The following is a 14,903-nucleotide window of genomic DNA, read 5'->3' on the forward strand; positions in this document are numbered from 1 at the left end:
AGGGAGAAAGACAATTGGGACGAATTCCAGGGGCTCCCACGTCTAGGTCCTCATTCAACCCGAAGGATGGTATTGATAGGTAAGAGTAGAGCTCATCCCCCGACAGACTGTACTGTAAAGATACGGAATAGGAGACTGGAAGAAGAAAGACCATGGAGGAAAACTCAAGTATCTCTCACGCTCAGCCCTCATTGCTTCAACCCGAAGGTTGGTGGGAAGAGGTGAGGCTAAAGCTCACCCCGACAGACAGGACTGTAAAGATACGGAATAGGAGACTGGAAAGAAAAAGACAATGGAGGAAAACTCAAGTATGCCTCACGCTCAGCCCTCATTGCTTCAACCCGAAGGTCGGTGGGAAGAGGTGAGGCTAAAGCTCACCCCGACAGATAGGACTTAAAGATGCGGAATAGGAGACTGGAAAGAAAAAGACAATGGAGGAAAATTCCAGTATTTCTCACGTTCAGTCCCTCATTTCTTCAACGCGAAGGTTGGTAGGAAGAGGTGAGGCTAGAGCTCACCCCCGATAGACAGGACTGGAAGGATACTGAATAGGAGACAGGCGGGAGAAAGAATATTGGGGAGATTTCCAATGGCTCTCAAGTTAATTCACTCATTGCTTCAACCCGAAGGTTGGTATGGATAGGCAAGGATAGAGCTCACCACCCACAGGCAGGACTGGATGGATACATAATAATAGAGAGAGGAGAGAAAGCGAATGGAGGAAAATTCCAATGCAGTGATGGAATAATGTCAGTCAAAAACGATTTTTCCAGCAATCCATTTTTAATCGTAATATAAAGCTCGATTTATCAAGATAATTAGAAATTTTAACCGAAAGATCGATCAATCGCAAATATGGACAGTTCTTTCTTTTAATAGCGTTGGTACACAAACACCTTTATTATACGTTCGAAAAACACTCAAATATGAGATGCATAAAAAATCTACTTAGAATACATGCGTGAATTAATATCGGTAAAAATTTACATAACCACGCACATTAAGGTTTTTTGATCACCGCGTAGAACCACTCGGCTTCACTCAAATTTTAAAGAAAGATCAACTGATTGAGATGCCTTCTTGATCCTTGAGGGCGTCCCTTACCAATGTTACCGGCCTTAAAGATAAGTCTGTTTCATGAGACGGATGGCGTTATCATAGGCCGATAGAGACGGTGCTGAAATCAAACGAAGTGTGCAAGGTCGAAGTCGAAAAATCCAGAAATCGAGATCTCTATCGATTTTCTCGATTTCTCTATCGATTTTCTCGATTTCTCGATCGATATCGAGAAAAATAAAGAAAAAAAGATCAAGGCTCGATCTCAAATTCCTCGATCTTTGGCATTTAAAACTCGATTTTTATTTAAATCGATTTTTCCGTCACTATTCTAGTAGACATCACGTTAACTCACTCAGTACCCGACCAGAAGCTTTTTATTTATGTGTGTGGGTAGAACTCACCCACTTCCAGCCAGAGGTGAATGAATATAACACATTAAGGGTAGAGGACCAGACTATTTTACACTGTTTAAATGATCGAAAATAGTTGCATTGAAATTCATTTGTTGGATAATTAAGAATTGATTATAACACTAAAAATCCCTCCCTAGTCTCTCCCGTTATGGCATCAATCAGACATAATATTAATTTACAATGCCCACTTTGGCTGCCTTAATTTCGTTTCCTTCTTCATCATTAGAGTACCTCCCCGCCACACCCGTTCAACCTCTTTACTCCACATGCCAATGTCCTGGCTATCGTCCTGATGAGTTCTCTCCCTGAGACTGATGTTGATCCATGTTCGTTATCAATGAAAAATTTTACTCGCTGGGCACCATCTCATTAGACTCATGATGACTCGCTAAATATTGAGGTTATGGCCACTGTGATCGGTTTATTGTTTAGTTTTTTAGTTTTAGATTTTTAATTGTAATTATCTTATTTTTTTTAATTTTATTTGTTACAAATGCACTTCATATTGGTAGCCTTGCTGCATGTGTGCCATTTCATTTAAAATAAAATAAAAAAATAATTTTGGTCAAATTACTCGGAGGATATGATAATCATAAGTTTAGTCTAAATAACAAAACGTGCGATGATTTCATCAGACCTACTTTACCTATTGTCGTCTCCTAAGTATTTGCACGACGTAATGGAATAAAGCGTCACGAGCAAGCGACAGCAACATTCCAATCACTTAAGTAATTAAATCCAACGCTGAGTGCCTCTAGGAAAACCAATAAAATCGGGAAGCCACCTTAACATAAAGAACAAAGGGAAGCTAAAACAAGACTGTATTATTTATTCTGAGAAGAAATAGCACATTCTCAACCTACACTTGACAGGGCTTATTGAAGAATATTAAAAATCACTTCAACCTGCGAGCATTTCCTTGAACCCCTCGTCTACATGAAGATGTGTCTATTTTAGGCTACTTAAAATTAATCACAATAAATCAAAGATTCCATCTTTACTGCTCCTACACTAAAATTCGGAATTCTATCCGGCCTCCGTTGAATATTGTTAATTATGAAATTCCCGAGAGAAACTCATTTTTCACGCCTAAAAGAAACACATTCGGAGGAATTCCGATTTTATTCATAACATTCTCTGATGATATACCACACACAGCAACCAAAATAACTTGATGAATAACATTAGTTTCATCGCACAAGGTGTACACAGACCCGAAGAAATATACAAGAAAGAATATTCTCGTAAACTGCATATAAGATATCTCCTTTTCCGGGTTCAGTAACGAGCATCGGTTCATAATTAATTATACTTCATGCCTTCTGATGAAATTTCATCATGCACTTTTTGATAAAGGAAAGTTTCAATGAACCAAAACTCAAGGTTCAGTAAAACACCATAAAAAAGTGGGAAGAAGCTGATCATGCTAAAAATGTAAACAGGCGTTGTTGATAGGAGTTAAGTTATGTCATTAATGAACGAAGGTAATTTTCCTAAGTTTTTCGACTGAATTTAAAAATTAAGCGGACATTGTTTTAGACACACCAGAAAGTTCCACGAAGACTTCCATTCTTTTCTCCTCCCTTTATCTTAACTCCTCCCTTTATCTGAATGGTGTACTTCTATACGATGTTAAAATAAAATCAAAAGTTTGGAAATCAGCCAGCCAGCAATCGTTGTTGCTGGATATAGCGTTTCAAACAAGCACTTCACCAAGCCAAATTGCCTTCCATAAGTACTATTTAATTCCTCCTTCTGAGGTACAATTAATCGACCACCCACGAAGTTTCCCGAAAGCTATACGCTCTTCATACTTATGACTGCTGGTGAAGGAAGATTTTGCATTTTCTCAAAGAATAAATTCGGACCTCAAAATTCGTCCTTTTTAGCCCAAAAATACCTGAATGAATCATTAACCATTGAATTAAGCTCTTTTGCTACACTCTTTTGAAATAATTTCTTTATTTTTTATTTATTTCCATCGCCCCGAAAACAGCTCACAAGGCCTTTTACATCGGAGGGTATAACATGAAACAACAACTATCACACACAACCATTCCCTGGAGGGGCAACCTACCCAGGCGGGACTCGAACCCGCGACCTTCGGTTTGGCAGGCGAGGACTTTACCCCACCGCCACCGAGGCCGGAAATATTAAAGTACGTAAAATGACTCCCATAAAATGACCCTTTTTTACAACTAGAAAACAAAATCACCTCGGTTCGAAGAATCCCATAATAGCCACTCGCAGAGTAGCCTACACTACACGTCTACTCAAGATAAATTTCATGAACAACAAAAACTACCATATTGTGAGAGCTACAGTTATAGTCATAACCTGAGGATTATCCAGATCATCGAATGTCTCTCATTTTTCTCGAGAAATCTTACGCCCTTAAATACACAGAATATACAGGAAAAATTTGAAATACTCTAGTCAGAAAGGATACCGGCATATTTATTTCGATACTAAGAATTTACACTTGCTTCAGTCAAAATGCTTTTAATCGGCCATAGATCTCTTATCGTCATCTACATCAGGGAAAAGGCGAATGGCACTTAATACCTGTTAAAAAAAGGCATTCAAATTTACTGATAAATATTATGCGCTTCGAATATTATGAATTTGAATACAAACTTCAAAGCACTGCATGAACAAGTGACTTCGTACGCAGTTACGCGCATGGGTACAAAGTTAAATACACCAAAGGTTAAAGTTCGCCATGAAAAAATATTTGACTTAGCCGGGATTCAAACCCGGATCTCCCGACTGCCGGTCAGGCGTGTTAATCAGTTGTGTAAAAACCCTTCCCGAAGTTCGCTCTGAGAAAATGGCTTGGTGGTGGAACTGGTTAACACGCCTAACCGGTAATCGGGAGATCCGGGTTCGAATCCCGGCGAAGTCAAATATTTTTTCATGGCGAACTTTAACCTTTGGTGTATTTGAGTACAAACATAGATTCCTGCCCAACGCACTAGACTAGAGCAGCGTGGTAGCCTGGTGGGCAGGGTAATTGGCTGCTAATAGAGGGGCCTCCCGTTCAGATTCCGCGTGAAGCCTTCGGACACCCCGATTCCGTAAACCTCGAAGTACGAGATGGCCCGAGAAAAGGAACTGGCTTCAATGCGTGATGTTCACACTCCTGTGGACAACGCCGGAGTGAGCTCTACCCTCACCTAAGCAAAGCAACCTTCGGGTTAAATCACTGACTGAAAGTTAAGTGATTGAGAGGCTGGGGTTGGACACTGCTGAGAATCTTCCCATTCCAGCATACCAACATATTGTTTTGTTTGTACCTGCGACGAGATCCCCACGCTACGGCCATTGGACCTTTCCGACTCTTCCCAATAGGGTGGTTTTCCATTATTTTTTTATTGACTAAATCGAATCGATTATTACTCCTGGAGTACGCATTTCACGCTCTTATATTTTTAAATGACAATACCTATTTTTCGCGATTAAATGAAAAGTGAAAATTTTCAAACGCGCGAAAACGCGACGGCTAAGTATGGATACTGGGAGAAGCCGGTGTGACGTCATTCTGGTTCCCGCTGCCGCCGTGTGAGATGACCTTGGGGCGAGGCCTTGAGCGCCGCTATGATGCAGGCTGCTAGCAGGTAGCAGAGTAGCCAGCTAGCCGGTAGCGGTTGGCTTAAATAAGGATTATTATTACCTTTTCAAACGAAGGAAGCTTTCCGACCTTAGGCATTTTTAATGGGTGATTATTAAGAGATGTTTCCCTGAGCTCTGTGACTCATGCATGCATTGGTAATCTCAGACGATGTAAAACTCCTATCTACTCGTGTAGAATCTAGGTCCCTCTGAATCCAATATGAAAAATAAAATACAATAGGTGGTTTCCTATTATTTTTTATCGCCCAGATCGAAAGATTATTACTCCTGGAGTACGTATTTCACGCTTTTGGATTTTTAAATGACGATATCTATTTTTGGCGATTAAATGAAAAATGAAAATTTTCAAGCGCGCGAAAACGCGACGGCTAAGTATGAATGATGGGAAAACTCCCGTGTAATGTCGTTCTGGTTCCCGCTGCCGCAAGTGAGGTGACCTTGGGGCGAGGCTTTGAGCGCTGATACGACGCAAGATGCTAGCAGGTAGCAGAGTACCCTGCTAGCTGGTAGCGCTTGGCTTAAATAAGGATTATTAATACCTTATCAAACGAAGAAAACTTTCCGACCTAAGGCATTTTTAATAGGTGATTATTAAGAGATGTTTCCCTGAGCTCTGTGCCTCATGCATGCATTGGTAATCTCAGACGATGTAAAATATCCTATCTACTCGTGTAGAATCTAGGTCCCTCTGACGTCACGTGGAGTGGCATCGCATGGGCGCAAATTTGCCTTTTTTTCAAATGAGGGTAAAATTGACCTTTAACATTCGTCTAAACTGGGATTTCTTAAACCAAATAATTTGTATATAATGGTGAGTAACGAATCCCAATCAATGCCTTTCGTTTTCTTTGATAAAGGAAAGTACCCTGTTGACCTTGAGGCCGTAGAGCTCACTCACATATTACATGAAAGTGAATGAGTTCTCGATTGCGACCAATTCGAAGTTAGGTATAAATTTAACGAGATTCGATGGAATAGAATCCTCTCAACAAACACAGTTCACGGTAAAGAGTAGGAGAACGTTTTCAATGCGAATTTTACATTAAACTTAACCTCGGGGGCCTACTTAGGGGGAAGGAAGACATGAATGAACGATCCTACTCCGTTGAGTGTGTTTATAAAGAGAGCATTCCTCAAGAAATAAATTATTAGGAAGGAGAAAGTCATAGAAGGAAAGTTGATACAGGATGACATAATGGAGAGAGTTTCAGGGAAGGAAGTTGGATGCATAATGGCGAGGAAGGAGCGGAAATTTCAAAGAAGCAGCCACCATAATCTGCAACTTGTTCGAAAGTTTGAGGCATCTTAATGAAAACAGGCTTTAGTCGAAGCAAGTTTGTTTGGGAAATTGTACCTAAAAATGGGAGATGCTGAAAATAATATTCCAATGAAAGGCTTGACCAACCTGAATGTCCTTCTATGGAACAAATTTTCTACCAATTTCTGCAGTTCAACTCATTCACCTACCAAGATGTTTCCCTTAGTATATATGGCCTAAAGACCATTTACCGCTTATATTATGGATGATTTAGTGATTCCCCGTTAGACTATGGTGGCGAAGCTTTTTGTGCGCTTTTAGCCGGATCATGAAATAGATTCATCTGACGTTTTGACGATAAATTCAATAGTCATAATGAGGTCTTTAGTTCGAAAAAGACGAATTTTTATCATTGGCTAACCTGAATTGAAACTAGAATTATTACTATTAAAGAATTCTACTCATAAAGGCAGGTTTCCATGGAGTATTTGAGAAGTAATCTTGCAGCCTCCCCTCCCTTTATAGACCGGGATATTTATATATACTCAAATACAGCACATGGTCAATTACAAAGGACTAAAAAATTTTAAAAATAGCAAACAAAACGTGTAATGAACAAAATAACATTCAACATTATTATCAAATAGATAACAAAGAATGGAAGTATTCATAGGGTGGTGAGAGGAGTAGGGGGAAAATTACGATGGAGATCGTGCAAGACAAATGAGGAATGAAAATTATGTCAAAATCGGGAACACATTTTGAATAGGAGTAAATGGAAGAAGGGAGCCTCAAGAGAAAAGAACGTTTAGAGACAGAAAGGCGGGGAGTGAAACAATCAAATGGGTCCCTCGACCTCGTCGACCCTTACATTCATAATAACGCCTACTCTTTATCGATCTATCTAAAAATCCTACTCTCTTCCTCGTTTAGCAAACATTCTCCCTTCTAACACCGTGTACACTGTACAGTATCCCCTCTCCTCTGAGAACTCCCTCCATCCATACCCTCTGTCTCCTCCGTTCCTCATCTAATAGCTGCCTCTCTCCTTACCCACCATGTCCTGCACGTTGTCGTTTCTTTTCCTCTCCGTCCATTTCACCTTCTCCATTCTTCTCCACACCTACATCTTCCGCGCCAGTCTTCTCTCGCCCTCATTCCTAAGCGTCCACGTTTCCTCACAGTAAAGCGCTGCACTCCAGACCGTACTCTTCACCAGTCCTCTCTTTAAACTCTTACATAACGATCCTCTCATAAACTCCTTCCTGTTCACGAACGCATCTTTTGCCAACGCAATTGTCTTCCTGATGGCTTTACTGCTGTGTCCGTTTTCCTCTAATGTGCAGGCCAAATAGTTGAACTGCTCCACCTGCTCAAGTTTTTACCCACCTTCTTAAATCCTGAGTCTAACATTCCTAGATGGCGATGCCAGCCAAAAAAAACATAAACTTGGTCTTCTTATAGCTACGTGCTTTATGAAAAATATCATATCTGTAAGTATAAAGTGAAATGATGATGTTCCTTGCAGATTTTATTGGTCGCGAGAGCATAAATTTCAGTAGTCGAGGTTCTGCCGGAGTCCAGGCGTAATATATACCATGCGTTCGCATTATCCTCAGGAATTTATCGTTTTTTCATCTATTTTATACGCCTCTGGAGTTTAACCCAGACGACAACATAATTTCCCCTGCAATATCACGACTTTAATGACAGGTAAAAATCATGCACCATCAGCGCCGTGGTGGGCCGTAGCGTGCTTCCTAGAACTGCGTTGATGCGGTGGACGTGAGCGGCGCTGGACCAAGAATAGACCCGGAGAAACGGAGCGGAGCGCATAGAGAAGGAGTTATTGAAGACGGGGGATGGGATGGAATTATAACGGGCGGGGAGGGGGTGGTTGGAGGGGGGTGCCAAGGATGCACCGCGAGTTATGAGGGAATGGTGCTGAGAGGAAGAGGGGGAGAGGGGAGGTAGATGACCAACAATTAGCCCCCCCCCCCCCCCCCCGACACCATGGTGCGCCAGAATAATATCAATTCTAAGACCCGCATAGCATACAGAATTGGATGTGCCTCTCTCTCTCCCTATCTTCTGCTTGTTCCTTCGGATCCCGCCCAGACAATCTATTTTGGCGTCAAGTCGGTGCCTCGGGAAAAGATCATCTATGTGTCGAACCCCGCCACAAGCTCATCAGATAACTGCTGCCGGTTGCGACCTCAAAAAAAATCTAATAAAGCCACATCTGTCGATAGGTATCGGTCGTCAGTGAATCTAACTAAGCTGTAAACAATCGAGTTGAGATAAGAGTAGCCAAAAATTAGTACCCGCTCCGAAGAAGCAAGGATTCGTCAAACGTATTACTGGAAGATTTCTGGATGAAAAAGAGGTGTTAGTTCACACTCGCCCGGACACACGTTGAATACGCAGCAAGCACATAGAATCCGACATAAACGATAAATTAAGAGAGATATTTCGCCAAACGGATAGGTATGGGAATTCGTTTTTCCCCTGAACAATAAAGCACCCTAATCAATTCTATGCGAGAAAAGTATTTACATAATAAGAATTTTATAATCGAAGACTAACTCTATGTTTTGAAAAAGGAGAAATTAATGCTCACTATTCAATTCTAATGCATCATTTAACATTTTTACGATACCTATTCTATGCTGAAACATGCTCTATTTAAATAAAACGAACTTTTATTCCGCTATTTGATGCAGAATAGATCTGCATTCCATTGTTCTATACCTGGCCACTCGAGAACCAGAATTAACGGTCCTGATGATGATGAATAAGTCATTCATCGAAACGTCGGCAAGGATGATTTAGACGGAGGATTTATCCCGGATGGAAACCCGAGAACTGCTTAAGTCAGCCTTTCGCCGGGAGAAAGGTAAATATTTCATTCCCTTTTTATTTTTTTACAGTTAGTGTCCTAACACCCCCCTTCAAACGCCTGTTTAGACAGCTTACGTGGAAGTATGTAGATATCAAGGGGGTTGTAAATATCTGGAGGAGCTGTATTCGAGCGTAGTCAGAATTCCGCCATCTTGGTTTGACAATTTTCGGACTTGGTCTCAAACAGTATATGTATATAATCAAGTATTCTATTCCCTGTATAGCCTATGATTTATAAAATGAAATGCAACCATTGCTTCTTGATTGTCGTCAGAGTTTTCCGATCGTCCGTCATACTACTGCGTATATTAAACTGTCCATATGCTCATATCGTGGTGATAATGTATATCGTCGTGAACATGCTTTCGTACTATTATTGCAACCGGTCCGCTATCGTAAGATTTTCATTGGCTTTAATCTTATTAATTACCAGTAGAAGTGCAGGGGAATGGATATTTTACACTTGTAAAATGTTATTTTTGGCTATGCTAGTTGGACAGAAGAACCGTGGTGATTGACAACAATTTTTCCTTGGGAAAAGATTTGCTATGTTCGTTTTCGATAGTTTATTTTAACGTAACAACGATCATTACCGAATATTTCACCAAATAGTTAGCATTGACTCTTATGGGATTATATCAATGTTTTGGTCAAAGTAGGCGTGGCTATCCTACCCAAGCACCCCAATTCCTGCCAAACTGCGCTAAACGATCGGAACCGGTGGTGCCCCCTCCAGTATATTCATAACCTCCTTGGTAGATATAGAATTGAAGCCAAGAAATTGCGCAATTAGCCATCTTGAGATGGACCTCCAGTGTAGAGCTCCGTTTAAATATGGGATACATCGCGAAATTTTAATTTTTTCCTCACCTCAAACATTTCGGATGAGGTTGCGACTAGGAAGATACATTAGTGGGATTACGGACGATAGTTTTGTTCCTCAAAATCAATGTCTTTTCAATCAAGTTTTGCTATTTTCAATATAATACATGCTAGTCAGCCATATTTGGAGAGCCCGAATGTGCTTTATTCCAGCTTTAACCACATCCGTGCGCGCTGCTTAGCGATCAGACTTCCATTGTTTACAGATTAGAGGTGAATACGCGTGCTCACGTCAAAGTTGGATTCTATGACAGTAGCTCAAAGACGGTGTTGCGCCAATTTTATCCGCATGGAACGATTCAATGAACGAATGGAGATGGAAAGATAATATTAATTGAATAAGAGAGAATGGTTTAGTATGGATGGAAGTAATTCTGATTCGAGGGACATGCGGAATGGGGAGGCACGAGTATAGAATTCTCGTAGAAGTTTGAGCAATGTATCTATAACTATATTTTCTTTTTCCTCTTATATTGATCTCATTTAATCAATGATAAAATAATTCTTGGAGTATAGATCAAATTTATATAATCCAAAAAAGTTGTTAGCCAGCGTTTCAGTTTATTTTAAATTACCATTAGGGCTATGAATGAAAACATGAGAACAATATAAAATACAATGGCATACAATATTGTTACGTAAATAAAAGTTACGAAAGATTTTTTTAATAATATAATAAAAAAATAACAAGAGAATACACAAAAATTTTGACATGCCTTAGCTTTGCGCATACTTATTGATATTACGTTACTAAGATATTACCTAACCTAGTTACCATTAATTTTGATTAATTAAATAAAAATAAATTTTTCTAAGGTTTTCAATGACTGTTTTTTATTACTGCTGTTAATTGATTTACATATGTGAACCATTTCTTTGAAAATTCTTTTTCTCACATTAACCTCATGGTCTAAAATTTCGGCGTAGTCAAAATCAAAAACATAGCCATTGTTTATGCTATGGCTAGCAAAAGCACATAGTGTAATACCACCTTTCACTGATGACTTGTGTTGTGAAATTCTATTTTTTAATTATTGTTATGTTTGTCCTATATAGCAAGCGTTACAATCGAGGCATGAAATTTTATATATTATATTACTTTTCAGATTTTTAGGTAAACACTGAAATTTAAATAAACTAAAACGTTGGCTAACAACATTTTTGCATTTTATGTATATGACCTATACTCCAAGAATTATTTTATCATTGTATCTATAACTATCAATCTTATATCACCACGAAATAATGAATCAGAGATTGGTAAATCACAGGAAGGGATGGAGAATTTACTGTTCTATTTCCGTGCATGAAGAACTTGGAGTAACATTTAGGGTCATCGAGAAGCAGCACGTCTTATTCAATTCAAGAGGAAACAGTCTTCCTTCGTCAAGTATATAATGCCGCTATAAATCACTTAACGTGCCAGCATCATACTAGGTCACTGGAGGGATAAGGCTGAAGAATAAGGTCCACTACCAAAAAAATAAAGAATATCTTTAATTCTGAAGGGAATATTAATCCAAATATTTCCTCAGGCCATTAACATTAACAAAGATAAGAAAATAAGTAACGTGTTCTAAAATCAACACATTAATTCAAGGAATCTTTGCATTTATATGAATGAAGTTTTTCACAAAAACAATATATGTGACGTTAATCAAGAAAAATTTGTTTACTTAAAAACTCTTGCATTGAATATTTCAATATAAAATCATACTCTGTAAATCTTTGATAAATTGACTACATTATAATAAAGAGTCAAAAATAGAGCAATTTATAGAAGAATAGCTGCCCATATTGCATCAAAACTCCTTTAAATACACAAACTGCTCTAATGCACGAAAAAATGGAATTCAAATGCATTCAACAGCACAAAAAAAAACAATTGAAAAAATAGAACTCTTCGGCCGAACTTTTTCTATACCTAGAAATTATTTAAATCAGCCTTTCAAGCAAATTTCTGATACGGTCGATTACCTCTGAATAAAATGTATTTACCCTCTACAACGGCAATCGTAAAACGATTAACTCCGTCCATTACATTCTTCGGATTTCATCAAGTGGGTTCCCACATCATCTCCCGAATTGCCGAAATAAATACTAAATGCCTTGCTAAAAATAGCATAATATTCACTAACGCAGTGAGATCATGACACATGAAACTGTCACATACTTTTATAAGTCCTACTGGATCCCCGATGACGAGAACAGCAAAGTGTGAGGAAATTTGCTTAAAAAAATAACGAGACGTGAACAGATCGATTGCAATCAGGCTGTCTAACGACTACCGATTACGAGCAAAACTTACGCCCAGGGAAATCTGGAACACACTTGCCGGCCCGAATTAAGCCGCGAGAAAATCGATTTCATCGAACTCCCTCATTACGTAACGCCCCACAAAAGGTCAAGCTGCTAAAGAAGGGCGTAGGAGGTCTAATCCATGCTGGATAAAAGATTCAGCCAACAATACAAGGCCGTAATAGGAATTTCGGGAATTCATTATCCTTCTTATCTCTTAAAAATATCTTAATCCTTTCTTATTTCATTTTCAAATTCCCTCCGTACTTATAGTTACCTTATCAGAAACCATGGAGTCTTGATTTTATATGCTTTCATATATTACTTTTATCATTTGATACCCAAAATTGCCGTCTCTACCCGTATGTACCCAAGTAAGAGATGGTGGCTTACTGTCCGGGGGATTATGGGTTCTAACACGGGAGAAGCCAAGATAAAATCTCAATTAGAGATATCCTTGTGATGCCATATTCTGGATTCGAAGTGTTTTTTGGTATTACAGATTACCCAAGGAAAGGAACTGACTCTTTATCCCTGAAAATGTCAAAAATACGCAAAAACGTAGAACTTCATTCAATTACACCTGACACAATACAAGTAAACTTTAGGTTGTTTTATCTATATCATAATATCTGTTCATACGATATCAATTCTAAATAAACAGCCCCTTACGCAGCACGTATTAACCACCATTTTCTGAAAGTTAAAACTTCGAAAAACATAATTATACGAACTACCTCGAAACCCACAACTGAGGCCTTTAAATATAGTTTAATTCAGGGCGCCCTCTACACGGTGCACCCTCAGCCACATGGTTAACTCGTTAACAGCACCCGCACAGTATTTACTGAGAATTATTCGCCAATTTGTATGCCAAAATATTGCTCAGACAAAATCAAATTAATTTATAACAAGAAGAAATTCCAACAACTAGGGATAGGATCATCGAACATAGGTCTTGCAGGCTGCAGTACAGACCATCCAGCTTAGAGTAACTATTATTAGAGAGCGGGTAGCTAGTATCCTCTCCGATGAAGAAGTATGACTATCAAATGCATCAATTGACATAGTAAATTTACAAAGCAATGATCACATGAGGAAAACTTAGGCACATATCCAAATGAAATGAAATGCATGAAAATATTTTTGAATTTACTCAAAAATGAAAAGCCAATTAGCTCCCTATGAATTATTTTTCTTGGTACCCATATAGTGTGTCATTTGCTAATCGTTTGGAAGTCACGTGACCCAATGTCATGTTACCATTGAGACGCTAAGATAATTTCATGACATCTCGAAGGATAATCAAAGTCTAAGGTCAATCGTTCGATTATCGGTGTAGTTCAAGGTTTTGCAATAATTACTTAGGTCTGGATAGAGCAATTTCTGAGAGGGGAGGGGATACTGTAATGAGTCTGAGATGTGGAGGTGGAGAAGAATGGAGATGGAGAAGTGTATGGAGAAAAGGAAGAACAACGAAGGGCTAGACTTGGTGGACGAGGAGAGGATGTTGTAATCAATATTTTTTCTTTATAATATAATGGACTGCTACACCATTGTCACATTAATCAAGAAAGAAAACTCCTAGATGATATACAGATAGGACATGAGGATTTGGATGTTACCGTATATGCATAAGTGAAACTGTGAGAACTTGTTTTTTTAATGAGGGTGGAAGATTCAATATTACTTATGAACGAGCGATCAATGATGGCAAATCTACGCTATAATGTCAATTACATTCGAATAATATACCTTTATCACAGCTTTCAATTGACTCATGCCTTGAAAGGCTTGATTATAAACATACGCAGTCACTTTACTTAAATATTGAACTGTAGTAAATTGTCCATCTACCTCAGTTTTAGCAAGTATTAAATACGAAGTAGATCTTTCTATAATGAAAAATATAAATCTCACGACATACGGATTTCGAGGTGAAGTTTTTCAATACGTCTCGATAAATTCAACGCCAAATTTGGTAATATTTCCCGTTATATTTTGGTACGAACGGGGAAAGCCTAAATGAAATATCTGGGAGAAGCACTACTAACAAGTCAGGGAAATAAATCGAGCAAATCTCGAAAATTTTCTGGAAATAACAGTATAGAGGCAATTCCCACACGCGCTCCAACATTCAATGCGTGAAATCCTTTTATGGATAACTGACACAGTGTTGTCAAGTTTATTCCTCGTTGTCAACCCGTTAAATCCATCTCGGTCATTCTTCGCGTGCCCCCAAAGAGAAACGGCAACAATGTCGAAGAGGCTTCCCCTTTGTGCATGCATGGATCGCGGGAGTTCAACGAGTTCCAAGCCCTCACGAAAGGTCAGTGACAGAGATGCTGTGAATGGATAGTAGCTTCGCACATCGATCTACCAAGAGTAAAGCCATGAATTCATTTTTGAGGTTGTGAACAGCGCATAGCTCAAACACCGGTTACAGAAAACCTCTCGAA

The 14,903-nt window shown here is 39.0% G+C and overlaps 1 protein-coding gene and 1 non-coding gene across 2 annotated transcripts in view; one reads left to right on the forward strand and one right to left on the reverse strand.

Annotated features, from left to right (window-relative positions):
* LOC124166624 overlaps nucleotides 1–14,903 on the reverse strand; it is a 425,295-nt gene that overhangs the window by 292,223 nt on the left and 118,169 nt on the right. The window lies entirely within an intron of this gene.
* On the forward strand, nucleotides 4,305–4,377 carry Trnat-ggu. The gene has a single exon. It is a non-coding gene; the product is annotated as a tRNA-Thr (tRNA).

The sequence above is a fragment of the Ischnura elegans genome, chromosome 10 (genome assembly GCF_921293095.1).
Source record: "Ischnura elegans chromosome 10, ioIscEleg1.1, whole genome shotgun sequence".
NCBI lineage: Eukaryota > Metazoa > Arthropoda > Insecta > Odonata > Coenagrionidae > Ischnura > Ischnura elegans.